At 34.2% G+C, this 20469-nt stretch overlaps 1 long non-coding RNA gene across 3 annotated transcripts in view; it reads left to right on the top strand.

The window, feature by feature from the left end:
- Nucleotides 1-20469, top strand: part of LOC147910578 (uncharacterized) — a 213888-nt gene that overhangs the window by 58413 nt on the left and 135006 nt on the right. For 2 of the 3 annotated variants that reach the window (XR_015544251.1, XR_015544250.1), the window contains exon 2: nucleotides 7963-8052. This is a non-coding gene — a long non-coding RNA (uncharacterized LOC147910578). Of the gene's footprint in view, nucleotides 1-255; nucleotides 5488-7733; nucleotides 8053-20469 lie in introns of those variants that run through there. The other variant, XR_015544252.1, reaches the window with a different exon arrangement.

Below are 20469 nucleotides of genomic sequence, written 5' to 3'. Positions count from 1 at the left end.
GTCAGTGGTCATTTTTCACAACTACGCAGCCAGAAAATTGCTGCATCTCGTAGTTTTTGTGTTACATTCTTTTATCTACGGTCATTAAACTCAAATATGACCAGCAATTGCGCATATTCTCTACAAATTAAAATGTTAATTTAAATATAATATGTGCATTAAAAGAATTAAGAAATCTTATTTCGTCTAATTATGTTAATAATTCATATCGAATAATACAATTTTATATCGATTATTGATAAATATTTATTTTTCATAATTTTTATTTTCATGGATGTTAGTGTGTTTATTAATTGGAACAGCCTCTTGAATTTTTGTTTAATTTGCCGTTATTTGCAGTTATATAAAAAAAAATTTGTGTGTGTGTGTGTATGTGTGAGGGGGGGGGGGCGGATGCCAATTTGAAAATGTCAATCTATCCAGTTTTAAAAACGTATCACCCAGCAGCTTTCTCGTTAGTCATCTCTATCGTTTCTCATTCAGCGGGATCACGGGACTCCGAAGAACGAGCTTTTAACGCGCATCGTCAATCTATGAGGCGCGACAAATTCGGCTTTCCGTGGCAACGTTGGTCAATGTACTGGCTCAAATCCTGATTGAAAGCCGGGCCAACGGATAATTTTTTTTTGTGCGTCCGTAGTCATTCCCGATGACAACGATTAGATAGGGAACAAGGTAATGGCAGGAGGTCCAATCTGCATTTGTAATGACGAGAGGGTGACACAGTGTCTGACCTCGGTCTGCAAGGACATTGGCCATCTATTAACCCTCGGGGCCATACGTCCCTTCTCAGTCACGGAGCGCGGAGCCATCCCCGACTACTACCATCCCTTAAACGGTCGTTAACTAAAGCCATTCCCTATTACCCTTTCATTCGATATAAAGTATCGATATTTAGCCATAGAAATATAAATTATATAAAAATAAACAATATTTTCCAAAAATGATTATTGTAATTGGAATAAAAAAATGTATACCGTATTTGTTTATCACATCAACGAAATATTTGATATTGCTATTGTCTTATTTAATATTATGCATGTGTATATGTGTAGCGATGCAATCGATTTTCACAAGGGCATTTAATGTCGATGGTGTTTAATATTTGCGAATCATTTTTAATGTTTTGTGTGGCAAAAGTAAAATTTTTATCGCTGATTTCGATGAGAAGAACATCCATTACTATCGCAAGATTCCACCGCTAATCTCTGGCATTAACTTAGTGTCCAATTGGAAACCGCTATAATCCAGTCTGCATCACCGAATTTAATTCCCTTAACGAGGTCTTGCCAGTTGAACGTTTGGGCGATGCTTTGGCTGGAGAACCATATCAATTAATTATTATTCTTGCGGTTAAACTGAGTTTCCACGGTCGGACCGCTTATAGCGAGCTTTCTCTATTCTCTTTATTCTCTTATATTACATTTTGAAACAAAAACTCAATTAGTTATGTGTGCGAGTAGTATTTATATTTTTGATAATCGAAATTTGTAATATTAACTTTTTGTTATATTTTGATGTATTTTGTTTTGTTATATTTTGTTTAAATATGTTTACACGTGCACTAGTTAAATTGATATATGTTCTTTTACTGAATGTATATTACACTAATACTCATTTCGCTAATTATGGCGTAACAGGCGAAAATGGAGTACGCGTATACAGCAAGGATACGACAAAACCAATCAATAGGGAAACAATTAATTAGAGATTGTGCTGATTACTTGCTTGTAATTTTACTGACTATTAGCTTATGATTTATAATTAATGCTAATTGGAAAGCTTGTCATACGTTTTTCAAACATTAAAATAATTGACTAAATGTATTGTGAATTAACAAATAAGATATACCTTATGTACGACTCTCAGTTTTGCGTAACAACATCATGTTCCTTAAATGTGGTTTATCAGTACACTATTATATTATTTTTCTTTTTTTTTTTTGAAATATTATTTAAAGAAAGTAAAGTAAATTTACTTTGTTAATGGATGTGGATTACATCAATCCGAGTTATAATGGAGTTGAAATTGTTTTATTGAATTTTTATTGAACATTTCAAAATTTATGTTGCAAACTATTTAATTACATATAGTTTTATGTGTCTAATACATACATATTTTTTAATATAATGTTAATAAGATAAATATAAAATATTTCATTGATATGATGTATTGTAGGACAGTATACGATATTTTTAAATAATTCTTTGATAATAATTACAGTAAAAATTAATTTTTAAAAGTTAATATATTATATTTAATTAAATAGATTAGATTATTTCTTTTTTTTATGCCAACTGTTTTCTCTCTACTTATATTATATTTGTTTTTATTGATTATGAATAATTGATGTTCCTATTTTGAAGATATTGATATTCTTATTTTTCTCTCAGTGTATTCTAACAATATTACACACACACACACACACACACACACAAAGAATTGTATACATTGATTAAAGCATAAGAATGTATACTGATTAAAACACATGTAATTACATTATATTGCAGTTGTAAACAACTTGCAATATTAATGTACTTATTATTTTATTCATGTTTAGTTTTGTTTATTAATTGCAGCAATAACTAAGAAGTGTATCTTTTATAAACACTTTTATCGTATTTTCTACAATAAATCTTGACTTCTCGTATAGACTGCTATCGCATCAGATTTCTTCAGCAAATGCTCTTGAGAAAAACGAGGTTCAAGATGAAACGATAATAATTGAACGCGTTTTGCGAGAGGTCCGTTGCCTTTGAACGTAAAGACGTTATTCAATTGCGGCGAAAGTCCGCTCACCTATCTATCAACAATTAAATGGAACATTTTTCACGCTGCGTATTCTCGCTTCGCCGAAGCTGGATCAGCTGGGATACCACTTGCCTGGCGCCAGCATCACTCGGGGTAAATATTTGACGAGTAACTCTAGTATCATGGTTATACCGGTCCTGATGAGCGAAGCGCATCGCCGCCGGCCTCGGCCTCGTTCCGCCTCAAACGCACGTTCATGTGTTACTTTGTGAAATTAAAGGGCTTCAGATGGCCGACGCAATTTTCAAGGAAAAAAAAAATAATAAGATTATAGTAGATGTCTTGTGTTGTATGCGCTGTTAATTAATCTAACGTATTTTACCAATGATTCGATCGATTCTAATCTTTTCTTAAAAAAAAAAGAAATATAAATAATTTTGTTTTATTTTATGTCTGTAATAAAATTATTTATTCAATTTTTGCTTATTAGTATTTCAATATATGTTATTGAAAATTATTATCATTTTAATATATTAAAATCAGAGGGAAACATAATCTATTAAAAAATTATTTTAATAATATAATTGGAAAGGATCTGAATGTTCTATAGAAGAGTAATATCCCTGCAGCAAGACAATTTTATTTAGTTAGCCTGGAACTTTAATACAATATTATCTACTGTAAGAAATTATAGGGAACTTCCAAATTGTTGTAGGATGAACTGAAGAAAAAAAAGGACACGGTTTTTCCTGGTAGGTGTCTAAGCATTAAACATTCAAAGTGTATTCCAATTTATTCCATGAAAGCGTAAGAGACTTTGAAGCATACAGAGGATTGCGTACTTTACTAGAATACGTTGCAACGTACTGATTGGAGGGATCAAAGCTTGTACAAACGGTTGGTATTTAATTATCCGACCACGGAAGAACGTATTCATCAACGATTGAAGCTTCCGCTAAAGCTTATTTGCTGCATTTTACCCATACGTTTCCATGTCCGCAAATCCTAAATACATTACTTTATGTCATGGTAACTTAATTATCTTAAATATCTATTCTGTTTTTCTTTTATCATTTTCTAACTGTCAGTCACATCAGGCACATCACCTCGCAGCTCGCGGGATTAACTAAAAATTTACAGTGAAGGGTTAGATGATACCGTTCCGTTCGCTTTCGGTAAGCTTCTTTGTTCTCGCTTTTGGTTGGCCATGCTCCACTATCACGATCAATCGGAAGGGTATCGACAATGAATTTTACGCACGAGGAAATCGCTCGTCCAAGCCGGCAGATTCAGTACTTGTGCACGGATGGAAATGAATTCGATTGGAGCAGGCCATCTTTTTTTTTTTTGCTCTCACCTTTCGTCTCTTTGCTTGCTTTCTTTTTTTTTTACGAGGCGTAAAATACCGTCCACAGGTCGCTGGTTGGCGCTAGTCGTAAATTGGTTACCGATCAATTGCCTGCTTGGTAGCATGCTTCGAGACTCGGAGCTTTTCGATGCTGCCTGTGGATTCCAGCGGACACGTAAACGTTATCTCATTGTCGCTCCGTTTTATCGATCCAACGACAGTCTTCTTTTATTTCTACGCGAAAAGTAAAAGTATCTTAAATGGATTGCGCGTTATTGTAACGATGTAATACATTTAGAAGGCGTTCAAAATTTGAAGATACTTTCAAGCAATCTACGTACATAGGTTAACTATTTAGGTATAATCACTACTATTCTATGTAAATACATGTTAAAGTTAATTGTTATAAGTTACATATACACACTGATCATTTTGTAACGAACAAATATATTTTTGTGGAGACGGACGTATAGAGTGTTTTATGTTATAATAATTTATATTTACAAACAATTTTCACATAAATGTTTCTTTTTTACTTGAAATTTCATAAAAAGAGACAATAAAATGGACAAAAGTGCGAGAAAATTAAATACGTGGAGCTTAATAATTTTTTACGAAGGACTTTAAATAGTCGACATCACTCCATCATAAGCTGCTTCTCGTTCGAGAAGCGTTTTCTTCGTTTTTTCAGCTTTGCGCATATAACGGATTCATGCGAGAAAAAAAAGCAAGAGCTTTACACTCTTGATCAGGCATTATATTTCCACCGATTAATTATCTCGCAGCGATATGTCAAACCCCTCCCGACCATCGGGCTCTTCGTGCACTCTCGGCGTCGGTCGCTTACGATCGGTCAAGTTTGCTCTAGTCCGCACGCGCCGAAAGGGCGGTGGGGCTTGCGAGCTTTCAAGCGCAGAGCTTCCGCTCATTCGTCCTTTTGCGTCGTCCGCGAGCACTTTGCGGTTTCGCGGTAGTGCGTGTATTTCTAACGAACGCGTGTGTATATCGTTGCGTGATGGACGTACATCTTTCCGGATCGTGTGCGAGCAATCGATCGATACGCCCTTTTCACGAGATCGCTGAGTGAACCGTTGCAATCGATTGAGATCGCGGAATTGCCGGCGAACTTTTTGGAGCACCTGTCGATCACGGTTGCGTTCCCTCGTAGCTTTATCTCGTTGGGATTCGTGGAACTGAGTGTCGAAGCGTTTTCGAGTTAGTTGGATTATTTTGGTTGGAGTGTCTTTTAGCGAGATGTAGTGGAGAATTCGAAAGTGCTTTTATCAATTGAAATTTCGTGTGACTGTAGAGACGAAAGCTCAGATTTGCTACATTTTATTATTCCAAACGTTTATAAGCTTAGTTTCTGAAATTCAACAAGGTGGAAGGTATTTGATTCTACAGAGTTGATATCTTGTTGTTAATTAATCATCCGGAATTAGAGGTCGTTGCTTTCAGGGCAATGCACGGAAAATGCTATGTGCAGTATATATGAAATTAAAAAGAATTGATTTGTTATAAGAACCTTTATTGTTTTCGACCATTAATTTACGATTTAATCCTTTGTTATATTTGATCATTAATTTACGATTTATTCTCAATAGATATATATATATACTTTTAATAAAAGCGTAAAATAATGGTTTACCCAGCCCGTTAATTTTAGTTCAATCAGTTTTAAAATATTTTCATTTTTATTATTGGAATATTATGTTTTAATACTTTAATTTATTGGCTTTTTAAAGTTAGTCAGAAGTTTATCTTAATTAATATTAAATGGCAAGTAATTATATTAATGAAAATAATTATTATAATTAAATGTGCTGTAATAATCGTATTAATTAAAAAATGAATAGATTTTGCGTTCAGCATAGTGACTAAATTATTAAAAATTTAAGGTCTTTCATCATTATCAAAAAAACATCGTACGTTGTGAATAGCGAATTAAAAAATAAAATATTTAATGCTTGTCATGTTTGTTAGAAATTTTGACTTTTTGAATAGCTTTGTTAAGTTAAATTAAGAGAACATTGATTTACAAAATTTATTTTAATGAAAATATTTTTTCTCCGACCATTCAATTAAAAATTTTTTTTTTAATATTTAATTAAAAATGAAATATTTTTTGCCTTGCATGTGTTCGCATTCCCTTTTATATTTTTAATTCTAGAAATTTGAAAAGTACTTTGAAAACAATTTATCATCTAATTTGGAAATAACATTTTTTTATACAATTAATTGAAAATCAAAATACAATTCATAAACATATAGATTAACGAGATATTTTATTAAAAAGTTTTACATTGCTATAACTATTGTTGTACCGATAGGACAATATAATAGTATAAAATAATTCAAGTGGATTATTATATTTATTGCTACACGGAAAAATGATTTTGTTAAAGTATCTAAAAATTTTATTAGATACATATCTGAAAATTATTTCATTTTAATCAAAACGTTAATATAATTTTGTAATAAAACGTGATGAGCAATGCTGCAAAAAATTCTAGTAACCAGTTTGAGCATTTTGTAGAATTATTTTGATGGTCCAATAAAATTATTTTCAGATTTATATCTATCTAAATTTTAGATACTTCAACAAAATCGTTTTTCTGTATACAATTTGCCATTTGTCAACTAAAGATCCTTTTGCGATAAATCGTAAATGATCACGATTATTTTTATATTTTTTATTATTTTTATATTTTGATACTATAGATAGTAATATGAAAAAAACTTTGTCTCTATGCAAGACAGCTTTTATACGCATCTCCAATATTTTATATATTATGTAAACTAAGCGTAACGTGTACGATAAAATGTGTAGTGATAAAATGAGTGTTTAGTAAATCAAATTTTATCATGAAAATGCGAAAGATCGTATGGACACGCGTCGGACATCAGCGAGGTGTTTTATACGCACGATTTCATCTGTGTGCGACGCGTGCGAGCGAGACTCGTGAGTAGAGCCTACACGGCAATTGAATTTCGCAATGGCTCGATAATTCGCAATTAAACCGTCTACCCGACATTGTTACACAGTGAATGGGCTCGCGTGTAAGCGCGAAAGAGACCGCGGCCAATAACCAATAAAAAGAGCTTACGTTTATAGATTGCTGGAAGCTCAACGATTGTAATGTTTGATTATATTGAATGGTAATATTGCAGAGGTAATCTGAATTTCTCAATGCGAATGTCACAACATGAATGACGTCTTTGCGCGTATAGGTGTTGAAATATCGTGTTTTAATTTAAAAATTTTCTTACGGATTTAATAAGATACATTGAATTATCTCATATCTTATTGATGTAATTTATTTTGTGAAAAAAAAAATACGTGAAAGCAACGAATGCATTCGCATCAAAGTAGAATGATTAATATTTTGCTTATAGAAATGTGGGTTATTCAAGAAATTTAACTTTAGATATAAACAAGGAAATAACGTAACGTATAATATAACTATTTTTTCTAGAGATAGGAATCCAAAATATGGATCTTATGTTAAAACTTATGTATATGCTTATGTATATGCTATAAATTTTATATCCCCCATTCTAAGCATTAAAAAAAAAAAAATATATATATATATATATACATATATATATACATACATGGATATAAATATTCGAGGTTGATGAGCGGTGTGCTATTAATGACAAATATTATGAGAAAATGAACATTATACGGTATAAAATATTATGACGGAATTGTGGTGATATGTGGAAATAAACGTGATAAGTTTCGTCAACAAGACAGCGTGCTAGTGACGTCGTGTCAGTGTAAAGTGCGTAGAGCAGCTAATTTGCATCCCGTTTCGTTTCTAGAATTGTTGAATGACGAGAACACGTCATCTTTTCAGACCTCAAGATATTTTCGAAACGGTGCTGCTAATAAAACTACCAAGTGCATTCGTAATTCCTGTAACTCGGTTTGCGGACTTCGACGACTGGTGAGTTACATACTTTATTTTTATGTTTAACATAAAAATTGATTTTGCGCTCGCATGACTTATTCATTATTTGCAATCGTATTATCAAATATAGGTTTAGTAATATGACGGAACAAATTCTTCGAAAATCTATATGTCATATTATGAAATATACTTGTATAAAAAAAAAATTTTCTCATATATCAGCAAGCAACATAAATGTCGTATTATATTTTCGGTATAATCATATTGCGAAGGAATAATTTATGATTTCGTTTGAAAAGGAAACGTTTTCTACGCGCTAAGAATGTCTGTTACTGATGTAACATTTTTTCAAACATAAAGTATATAGAAAATTTTCACAGAAAATAATGATAGAAGCTTAAGTAGTTATATATATGTGTATTTATATTTTAATCACTTTAATTTCATCTATTTTTTCTTTTAAATAATTTTGTATATAAAATAATATATTTTTCTATTTACGTGAATGTTGAAAGAATTAACTTATATATTTAATATAATAAGATATCATTATATTAATATCTTTTTATAATAATATCTGTACAATATATTATTTCGTTTATTACAACAAGTATATCTTGCGATTATACTAAGACGGAAGTTAGCATGAGACAAAAATTTTGACTTCTATTGTTACGTCGCGCTGACAGAGTGTATGCCTTTATGCTTTGTTATTGAAATAGCAGGTATATATTAAAAATAAGAAAGATATGAAGCTAGAGGAATAGTCTCGGACAAAAAACCAAAGTAAATAGAAAAAGCGTCATACGAGCGCAGAATCGAGTTCGGTGGTATTCGTTCTCAATCCCTCTTCTATTGATGTATGATGTGGTGAAACAGAATCTGAAAAAAGATCGACGGCTTGTACATCGACATTTTGAAAAAAATGCGTCCGTTTGATATCTAGTGAGGCATAGAAAAATTTTATTCCTGAAGATCTATTAACTCTGTAGCTATTTTGTTTATTAATTATTTATCACTATTTTAAAATGTTTTATAAATTTTTTCTATGGATTTTACATTTCAACATGGTATCGATCGCTATTCGTCGAGAACAATATGATTCATTAATAAAAAGTTCTCATTGAGACAAAAATATAATAACTTTACAACAGCAGTCATGTCATGCGTTTATTGTCGATTTACGAAGTCTATAATTATTCAAACTTAATCTCTGCGATGATATTTATATCAAAGAATGCTTGAGAATGGGAGCCATAACACAAAACGTGATTCAAGAAAAGGAAGAAGTTAACACGGGTTTGGTATGTGCCAAGGCTATTTCGAAAGAGTTACTGGCGACGCTAATATCAGTAATACTAACCCCACAACCGTCGCGATATTTCGACCCCAAAGCTGCTGCAGTCGCGTACTGGAAGCTATCCAACGTATATAGCTTGCGGTATCCATTCTACTATTTCCTGAAAATCGGGCGATGTTAGAGGCCTAGATTCTGAAGATTTACAATGCTGCGTTAAACGCGCAAACGCTCCAATGGTACGGAAAAATTTATAAAAACTTTTAAAGAATATTGATTGGAAGAAATTATTTATTTTTCGGAATTTACCACATTTACAGATCCGTGTGGAATTAACATTTATGTCAAATAATTTACTTTATATTTAAATTATCTTTATACATTATATAGCGCAAGAAATTAATACAGGGATATCGTGTTTATTTTTGAAAATATACCGCATTTATCGAAATTGGACGAAGCATGTACCGTAGCTCTTGGGATATCAATAACATTTAAATACGAGTTATTATGCTCGACGGTTTTACACGAATATATCTGTACTAATACAAAGTACGTAGTGTAATAGCTGTCCCGCGGCTTTCCGACGGGCAAGAGGACGAAAGCCCCTTGATTTAATTTTACTGGATTCTCTTGCACCCCGCGTGGACAGGACCACACAAGAGAGGGTACTGAAATTCTCTGGTGACACCGGACCAATTTCCAGAAGGGTTCGCCGAGTGGACGACAAACATGCGCTTTTGAATTTCCACACGCTTCCATACGATAGAGAATGGCGTCGGCAAGCACAACCACGAAGTGCTTTGCTCTTCAGATTTGAGCTTTCCGAATATAGCGTACTTAGCCTATTTCAGCCATATCTAGGGTTTAACTACGATTATCATATTTGATTCTAATACATATATAGTATAGCTATTAGAATAATATGATTTTCGAACCGTTTATCGTTAATGAGACGTATTTCGAATACGCCGCACTCTTGACGTTCTACTTGATATTGATAATTATAATAATTCTGAGAGTAATTGCAAGTATATACAACTATTACAAAACGAATATCGATTATTATCGAAAGAGACATCAGATTAAATTCAATATAAAAAGAATAATCAATATGTTTATTCTTATTGAAAGACTAATAATTGGAATATATCTTTGTATCGGGATTTTGTAGCGCAATTGAAGGATCTGTTCCTCATGTGGGATATAAGCTTTCAAAACCGCAATATTTCCTGCGCAAGTAATTGCTTTACGTACCTACGGGGAACCTATCCGTTGGAATTTTGTTCGTAAATCTTAATTCGCAGGGAAATGGAAATGCAATCCGAGATATGTTCAGATTTCAGCTACGCGTAGACAGTTATACATACATGTATGAATTGATCGTATAAACTTCGTTTATTACCGCATAGGGAATGGGAGAATCGTGAGATCGAATGCCAATTTAGACGATAGATATTTTGGAAACACAATTATAAAGTCTCATAAATATCGATCTGACGACGTGCGCATGTGTGGCATGCACATTTCTCGCGTTTGGGGAGCCCTAGAAAGTGAATCAGCCAGATTTCTTGGGGAAGTTCTTGGGTACACACAATGCCGCGTCCCTCACGCACGCAACCAAATCCGAACAAAAATGCCGTGATAGCACTGGGGTGACGTGGGACAGAGACTTTTAATATGAAATATCAGATGTCCCGAGTTTTTGAATCTACGGATTGATCTCGAGAGAGGAGGAGAAAATATTAATGCCACTTCTAAATTTATGCTTCCATGTGACGTTTCCTTCAATCATCGAATCATCCCCCAAGTTGGGGTGAATATTTTCGGTCGCCGCTTATTTTCAGTCATGCTTATTTTCGTCGGATTTTTATGCTGTAACTGCTGCCGAATATGTGCATTGCATGTGAGAGAGATATTAAGTCGTCGAAAACACGAACGAACCAGATGAACGTTTAGAAAAACAGAATGATGAAAGCAGTATTATCGTAGAAAAAAACAGATTCGTGTGTGTGTGTGTGTGTGTGTGTGTGTGTGTGTGTGTGGTGTGTTGTGTGTGAATGAGTGAGTTTACACTCGTGCGTCATCAGAGCTGAGTAAATTGATTTTTTATTTTTATAAAGGTGATAAGTAATATTTCTTCGAAGATATCTATCTATGTACATTGTAGTAGCGAAACAATTTCACGAGCAAGGGCTTAAGTATCACAGCAATATTTTATTCAGTTCAATCCAGTTGCATCTGGACCCTTTTCGCTAGTTCCGTTTGCAAGAATGACTCCTGGAGTAAGTCTTTGTAGGACTCGGAAGGCCTGCTATCTTTATATACCCCTCCGTCGCACACTTTTAGGAACGTCCGTGTCGCGACAGATCTGAATTAGAGATGAGTATTCCGATCACGTTGCCCCGAGCGAGCTGTTCGCGCAGAATAAGGGAGTGCCATGAAGCGAAGAGATCAAAACAAAGGAGATGAACAAATAAAAAAAAAATCATGTTTAAAAAAGACGTATAAGAGCATGGATTAATTTGATTGGTGACCACATACCGCGTAGCTATGTAGGTACATCTATTCATTTTTAAACGGACTTTTTTTTCGGACAAGTGACCCAAACGCATGTGTGCGCATATTTGACCACGTAAAATATTTCGTAAAACTATTTGTAGAGAATCTCGTGACCAAACTCTCGAGTAATGGTCAATACATAAAAAAAAGAAAAAAAGAAAAATAGCTGATATCTGTGTGATTCTGTTTGAGCGTACGTCGGATGCTATCTGTGAAATGTACAATATACATAGAAAATATGAAAGTATGCACAGTTACCTCTACAACAGTTTTATATGATAAACAAATAACTTATTCGTAACATTCCATAACATTTTTTACAGGGAGGAACTATCGTGGAATATTTAGAAAGTCGTTTGTATTCAAATACTTACTGCCAGTGCCGTTACACAAAACATGAAAAACCGAATCATGAAATATATTGCTAAGTATAATTTTTATAAGATAATGCAAATATATACGTACATGTATATGAATTATTTACGATAAGATGGATGTTTGCCGTTACGAGCAGCTGAAAGAAATTCGAGACAGTTTTTCTTTATCGGGCCCTTATTTTCATCATCTTTGCATTTCAGAATGTGCACCTGCTTAGTATCAGGATATTCCTTCGCCTCTCATTCTGTCTTCCGTAGTTCACGGAAGCCTACTTCTTACGGATAAAAATCAATGGCGCATTTTCGCGCATCTCCGCACACGAGGCACGTCGGCATAGAAGGCACTTTTCCCACGAAATACCTCGAACTTGCAGAATCCCATAAGACGCTTAACTTTCCGACTTTCATCGCTATTCCATGGCGAGGCATCACTTTTCTCTCCCATCCTCTCTTCCGTTTATCTTCGAGAGAACTGTCTACTGCCGAAACATTCACCTGAAGATTTTACAGTTCGTCTTCTCTCTCACGTGTGTCTAAAGCTCTTTAATACCATTCAAAGAATCTGATACAGCTGAATATTTCTGGTGATGTTAACTTTTTGTTCGTCAGCAGCTGCACATGAAAAGCTATATATATATTTAAAATACAAAAAGTATATTATGACCTTATTAAAAGTACAGAAAAACTACAGAAAAATCTATGCACTTTGGTAAATTTTTTGGCTCGTCGTTTCCGTTTTATTTTACGCTTTGCGAATTTACAGTGATGATATTTTTTTTTTTCCCCGAAAAGGTTGCTCGGGATGTAGAGACTTCAATTAAATTCCAGAGAGTTCTCAAGTCCACCGCGTGGCCACGACACGACAGCGGCTTTCGTGCACGTTCGTCGGGGAAGCTGACCGGCGGCAAATTTAATTAAAAAAGTGCAAGCGCGTAATTTTTTTAAACTTTCTGTTGGCGAGCGCTCCACCCCCGTAGATAGAGGAGTATATTTGTTCGCTCGTCAAATGATTCTCGGGAAAGACGGGCGTTCACATTCACTTGTTCGCTCTCCATAGTTTTTCCTACTCTTTCGTGCTGTCGGTTATTGGGATCTTGCGACTCGAAAACTCGTAACGGAGATTTAGTTCTGTGGATCAGGACCTTGGTACTTTCCTGAAGTGATTCATTACTGCTTCTTAACTTTAGTAGGAGTTAAGTTTTCGAATCGTGCTATCATGTGGCAGAAGAGAACATTTTCTTCTTATCACTTTCAATGTTTGAAGATAGATTGCAATTGTTATGCATAATAAAATGCTATAAAAAATTGTCTTTTATTTAAATATTTTTTCATTTATACTTTGATATACTTACTTAATTATAAATTGTGTTTAACTTTTTACATTCGTTTTTCATCAATAGATCAACAATATGTGTACGAAAGGTGAAATTCATTCTCAAATTCAATTATTACTACTGAATATTACGATCTAACGGTTTGTTAATGTTCAATCTCTTTTCATACCATTGCCACATACATTAATTATTACTAATTTAAGGACTTACTAATATCTTTTTAAAAATCCTTTTATTAGAGAGATTAATGAAATCTCCAATATGTAATTATTCTATATTGTAGATTAATATTTTTTAAATTTTGTTGTAAATAAAAATTTTACGTTATTCCACAAATAAAATAATCCGCTTTTGTACCGATCATGTATTAGCCAAATTATATTTTTATTAAATATAACATATGCATATATATATAATATTATTAAATAATATTATTAAACAAATTATTATTATATTATTACTATATTACTGTATGATTCTACGCACGCGCTTATTTCAGTCGTAAACTAGCAGAATAAGAACACTTTCTATTCATAGCGCGTCGCATTGAGAAAATTGAGTACACTTTCAAATTGTAAGAGATGAAATCGAATATTTAATGTAGTCCGGGTTTTGCGCATATCTTAAGAAATAAAAGAGAATATTTTTTTTTTAATTTAATATTATGTGCAAATAGAGAGCGTTGCTATGTTGTTTTTTAATTATGTTATTAGCAGATACAAAATAAATAATATTTAAGTAAACTAGTACTTAACTTAGTCCATTAATTTTAGTTAGCTGCCATTAGCGCTTTCTAATTAAGTACTTTTAATATACAATATACGACTATATTTTTAAATAATTTAATTTATTAACTTCTTTGTACTTACGTTGAAATTTACCGACAAAGATTTTGCGACAACAATAGTTTCACCGATATTATTTTATCACTATTGAGTTTAATCGATACCGAGTTTAATTAATAATACGTATTCATTAGTATAAATATTTACAAATTTTTCTGTGTATTAGAAATATTTTATTTCTCTACAATTTGAGAGAAAGTTTTTTACAAAACAATTTAGATGATGAAATTCATTACTCAGATATACGATGTATACTGTGCATATCAAAGTAACATTTCGATTGAATGAAAAAAATGTTTGGCGAAAATACATTGGTGACGACAAACATCAGCGATACGACGGTGAATGCATACCGTCAAACTCGTGCAGTGTTGGATGAAATAATATCGGTGAAAACATTGTGTCGGAGAGAAACCTTTGTCAGTGATTTCAATATAATCCCTTTGTACCATACAATGTTATTATCAGACACCGACGTAAGCTTGGCTTTTGTCAAAATCTCAGTGTGCGCGGCGCATTCGCCTAAGATCTGGTAATCCTCTTCACGGCAGGTACATATCTCGGGATTGCGCGAAAATAAATTCCTCGCTGCAATGTTGTCGAGGGCATAGGGGTTTGTTGCAAAGGACCACCACAGAGATGTGCAGCCTTTAGATGTGTGCGCCGGCAGAATCTTCTCTCAATTTCTGCGAGTTATCCGGCAATAGCGTTGTCTCGTGCTCGGACTGCCTCAGTACTTATATCTCGGAAACTTTTATTTGTTTATCCGTGCCGCAAAAGCCCCACGGTTCGTTCTCGAGGAATATTATATTAATGTTGCAGCTCGTGTTTGACTTCGAATGGCGACGGAGGCACCCGGAAACTTTATTTGTATGCCGGACGCATTTCGGAGCAACACTATATATACGCATGTCATACCGCATAATTACGGAATAAACTGTACGGATTGATAACTACGTAGATACGTTTACGCAATAATGATCCGCAGCATGTGATTATATTCGTGCGTATTATACACAATGCCTATGTTGTACGTTTGCTTTAAGTTTGTTACTGTGGGTATGTGCACGCGTGTGCAATATCGGGGATAACGTGTATGGTTATGTTACGAGCATAATATCATTCAATATTGACAGTCGTATGACCGGAATAGCGGCTCATTAGAAGTTTGTAATGGATGACGGTACGTTTAGCCGAATTTCGCGTCATTCTCTTATGCGCTCGATCCGTAATTTAAGTTCTACGACTTCTGACGCACTCGTGCAACTAACGAGATTTGACTTAATCTTTCCAGATCGGAACTTTCCACAGTTCACTCATTAACGAATATCAATATATACGATCGCGGCGGTTTTCTTATTTTAAGAAATTTCGTTTTATGCTGTGCGCAAAGAGTTACAAAAGTCGCAAGCTACAATGGACGAAAACACTTGCAGTCGTGAACGGCATGTTTTGTGGCTCTGTTTACGTCTAGATAGAGAACTTTTCAATTACGTCGTGCCATACACGTAGGTTCTCGTAACTTTATTACGGTCCGACCGCAATTTTAGTGGGCGTTCTAAAGCAGAGCGATATATGCGCATGATTTTGCGTTAGTCGCATTGCAGCAGCATTGAAATTGCATTCACATGTACGATGTCTCTCGTTACGCGTTAATGTACTTTTCGATGGCGATTAGAGCTACGCCTATCTTTGCGTAATTGTCCTAATAAATACAGGATCTAACGGCAATTGATGACTGAAATTTGTTAAGCACTATGTCTGCTTGCAAATCATGTTGCTTTGTACTTCGCTTAATATTGTGAGAAATCAATATGTTCTGTTTGCACTTTATTCGTTAGAATGATTATTAAATGTTGACTTTAGCAAAACGTAAAAAAAACTTATTTAAAATTGGCTTTAGATATTCAGAGCTAGTTTGCGAAATATAATGAGCGATTTTTTAGAGCGTCAAATTGACTCTCACCGGAGTCTATTTTTGAATATAGACTAGGAAACTTGAAGGGTCCTCGCGGACAATCAAAGGCTTGCCAACCTCAAACTAAAAAAGGAGATGGAATCAAAGAAGTCTTCCTCTTTGCACACTCGGCACAATTTTTCCGATTCCACGTTCCAGTGATTCTCAACTCTTCTCCTATTTCTACCGTTTCTTACTTTTTGTTGGAACAACCATGCGAGAAAAATTTCTTTCTATGCCTAGTGCATCCAGAAAACGTGGATGTATTGTTAACTTTTCTATTCTTTATGGGTCGATAAGTTCATCATATTGTTCGTGATTTTATTGTTGCACGGAAAGAATGATTTTGCTGAAGTATTTAACAATTTAACTTAGGTACTGAAACTAGAGTATTGGAACTGAAAATAATTTTGTGAAACTATCAAAATAATTATATAGGCTGCTCAAGCTAGTTGTTATACTATGAAATTTTTTAGCATTGCTTATCATATTTGAGTTTTCCTATATAATCATTTTGATGACCTGATAAAATCATTATTTTCGGATTTGTATCCAGCTAAATTTTTAGATATCTCAGCAAAATAGTTTTCATGCGTATAATATTTTCTATACCTGAAAATTTTCCTGCAAGTGTATCCAAAGTGTACCCAGAGAAGTCTTTCCAATATACAAATGTTTCTTATTTGTATTTGAAGATAAATTTCAGAAAATTTGCACGAACGTACGTTGAAAATGTACTCTAATATTGTATGGATGCTTTTTACTCGAAAAGCAACCGGGAAAGATTGATTCTTACCTCGTGATTAATTTGAACGATAATATTATCGATTATAGGATTGCTATTTCTGTCACGCCCGCCATCCGTCTCCATTTCGATTTCTGTTCGTGACCGTCGATTGCCCTTCGTAAACCTCCATCGCCGACATCGCGGCTACCCTCGAACCGCCACGAAATGTACACGTCTGCGAAGCAAATTCCAGATTACCGTACGTCTCGGATAACATTTACATACAGCATACATTTACCGTTGCATACCGGTGGTTACTGGATTCTCCTAGTAGCGGGGTTGATATAGCAATACTTCGTACAGGAAAACGGTTGAGGAAAAGAAGAATGTACAGGCAGAGGATAAACGAGGTTAGCGAATCGCACAGCTCGCTTGCCATCGGGAAGAGCGACTGACGATAAAAATGGAGGAATTTTTATTGCCACGATAAATGCGGACTTTTGCCTTTTTTTTTGTGCTGGCGTAATGTATACGTTATTGTTTTTTCAATTACTGTCTCTAATACATTTTCTTGAAATTTCGATTAACGATAACGCGTGCGATTAACAATATATAAGGAGCAATTGAAGGTATTACGGTAAAAGTCGTCTTGAAATTTTCAGTTTTAATAGCAAAGACATAGCTCTCGATGATGTTCTGTAGAGGGGATGGAGTTATTAGTATGTACCTAAAAGTTGAAAGTGGCAGGTAACGATTCCATGGCGTTATCATGAGGATTAACCAGGAAGGGAAGTTTGTCGAGGCAGTTAAAAGTTAGATGCTGCGGGCGGAAGAAGGTTATAGCATAGATGCTACGGAGGAACTATAAAATCTCGCGAGATGCTAACAGTGGCATGATTTATCTCGGAACGATTTCAAGCCGAGCTCACTTTATTTTTCATTCGTAATGGATGCGCGCATGCTCAGAAGTAATTTCATCCGAAGAAAATAGTACACTGTAAAAAAAGTACACTGTTTTAGTACATATTCTGCAAGTTATTTCTGTATTATAAAGTCCTTTTTCTGTATTATACTTGGGCGGAAAGAAGAATGAGTTTTTTAAAGTATCTAAAAATTTAGCTAAATGTTAAATTATAATGTCAAATTATATTCATACAATTTGAGTTATTTTTAATTATTATCTATAGATTGTCTCTTACCCAATATGTCGTTAATTTGACTAAAACAATGGAGTTAAATTTAATTCAAGAAAATGTATTAAATTTGACCCAAATTTAGTTTATTATTTATTAAATGCATATCGACGGTGTTTATTTAAAAGTAATCACAGAAATGGATTAATTTATATTTTAACGTATATCGAAGTTAAAAAATATAATATTTAACTGAAAGTATCCGGTTATTATTGCTTCTTTCATATCTAACAGTGCAAATTTGAAAATAATTTTGTTGAATAATTAAATATCATCAGATACTTGTTGTAAATTTTCATAATATTCATAATGTTGTCATGGTCATAATGTTGTAAATTTTGACATTCCAGTAGTTAAGGATTTTACATAATTATTTTAATAATTCAACAAAATTATTTTCAAAATTTTGTATCTGGCTAAATTTTTAGATATTTCAGCAAAACCATCCTTTTGTGTAATTCTGCCTTCTCGTTTATTAGAAGTAAAATTTATTTGTTAGAGCTTACTTGCATTTTGCAATTTGATTTTCCGCAATGTTCTGAATTCTTGGATGTATCGATTGTATAGTATGTTCTGTATAACATGTTACGTTTGAAAGGTTAATGAAAGTTCTCCTTATTCAACACTATAGCGTATACGAACGCGATGTGCCCGGAGCACAGAATCGAACTCTGCGATAACGCGAAACATTCCACAGCCCTGAACAACCCGGAGGGTAGATTGGATACGAAGTCGGGAAACGTGGCGCGACGAAGTCTCGTTTCGCGGTGTATGTTCCTTCCAATCCTTTAGTTGCGTCTTTCGTCGCAGTATGCATTTGCATTTGAAATCGAGATGAGTCGACGAATAAAAACTCGTCTCATTTTTTGGTACATTTTTGAAACATTCGTTTTCTTGCATAGCGCCATGTGAGAAAGAGATGGAAAGAAAATCGTAGATGTGTATAAGAGAAGAAAAAGAAGAAGAAGAAGAAGAAGAAGGAGAAGAAGAAGAAGAAGAAGAAGAAAGAAAGATTATATAGGGTGAAAACATGTACAGCTTTTCGACTATACGCCGCTTAGGAATTTGCCGAGATCTTCGCAGAACAGACTTACGGAGACGCATCAGGGTGTAAGAGAGCCTAAAAGAGAGGGTGATAGCGGGGCAGACGTGGACGCTTTTCATTGTTTGGCGTCGGAATGGATGCGAGCTTGATGGAATACAAAATAGAGACGTGACCTACCTCGATGGTGGAAAACGATAGTACTAGATAGTAGTTGAAGAAAAGAAAAGGGAAGCAGGAAGAAAGAAAGATACCATAGAGCGACGGAGGGAGTTGAAGAGAATAAAAGATACAGGGTCAAAGCATGGCGAAGACTATATACAACACACACACACACACACACATACACACGCTATATATATATATATGGAACGACATTTATTAATGTTCTAGGCAACCATGTCATATACCATGTAAAATAAGATATACATGACATGTAAGTGAGAGATATGTGAATCTGCAAATTGGATTACTTGTTTATAAATTTGTTCGTATATGGAATTTAGATTGGCATAAGATTAAGTTCAGTAAAAACTGTATTATTATTAACAAGAATATTTGTGATGTGAAAAGAGGATAAGAACTTTTGTGACATGAAAGAAGATAAATTGTGTTATATGTGTGTGTGTGTGTGTGTGTGTGTGTGTGTGTGTGTGTGTGTGTGTGTGTGTGTGTGTGTGGAGCGTAGATGATTGAGAATAAGCGGGATATATATATGTCAAACTGAAAACACACTTATTTTCGGATTGTACAGAAAAAGTTATTCTACGCTGAGAAATTTGCTTTATTACGAATAGATTTTGAGCTCTGTATGGTGATTGCGGATGCTCTGAGAAATAAGAGAAAAACTCTATAAAATGTAGCTGAAAAAGAAATAATGGAAAGAGAAGAAGAAGAGGAAAAGGAAGGAACAAGGCGTGGAGGATGAAAATAAATAAAGGGAGAGCCAATACTATCGGCGTTCACAAGGGACAAAGTACTTCATAAGACGAAAGGTAGCAAAGGGAGGGTGCGAAAAAAGAAAAGAGTAGTTGGTATATGGAAGCCCTTCCTATCTATTGTTCGAACTGCAAGAGTATCTAATGGCGCGAAGTTCCGTTGGTGCTTGCCTCGAGCTAA

The sequence above is a fragment of the Acromyrmex echinatior genome, chromosome 2 (assembly GCF_024713525.1).
Source record: "Acromyrmex echinatior isolate Ae372 chromosome 2, ASM2471352v2, whole genome shotgun sequence".
NCBI lineage: Eukaryota > Metazoa > Arthropoda > Insecta > Hymenoptera > Formicidae > Acromyrmex > Acromyrmex echinatior.
This window is presented reverse-complemented; position numbering and strand designations above follow the sequence as displayed.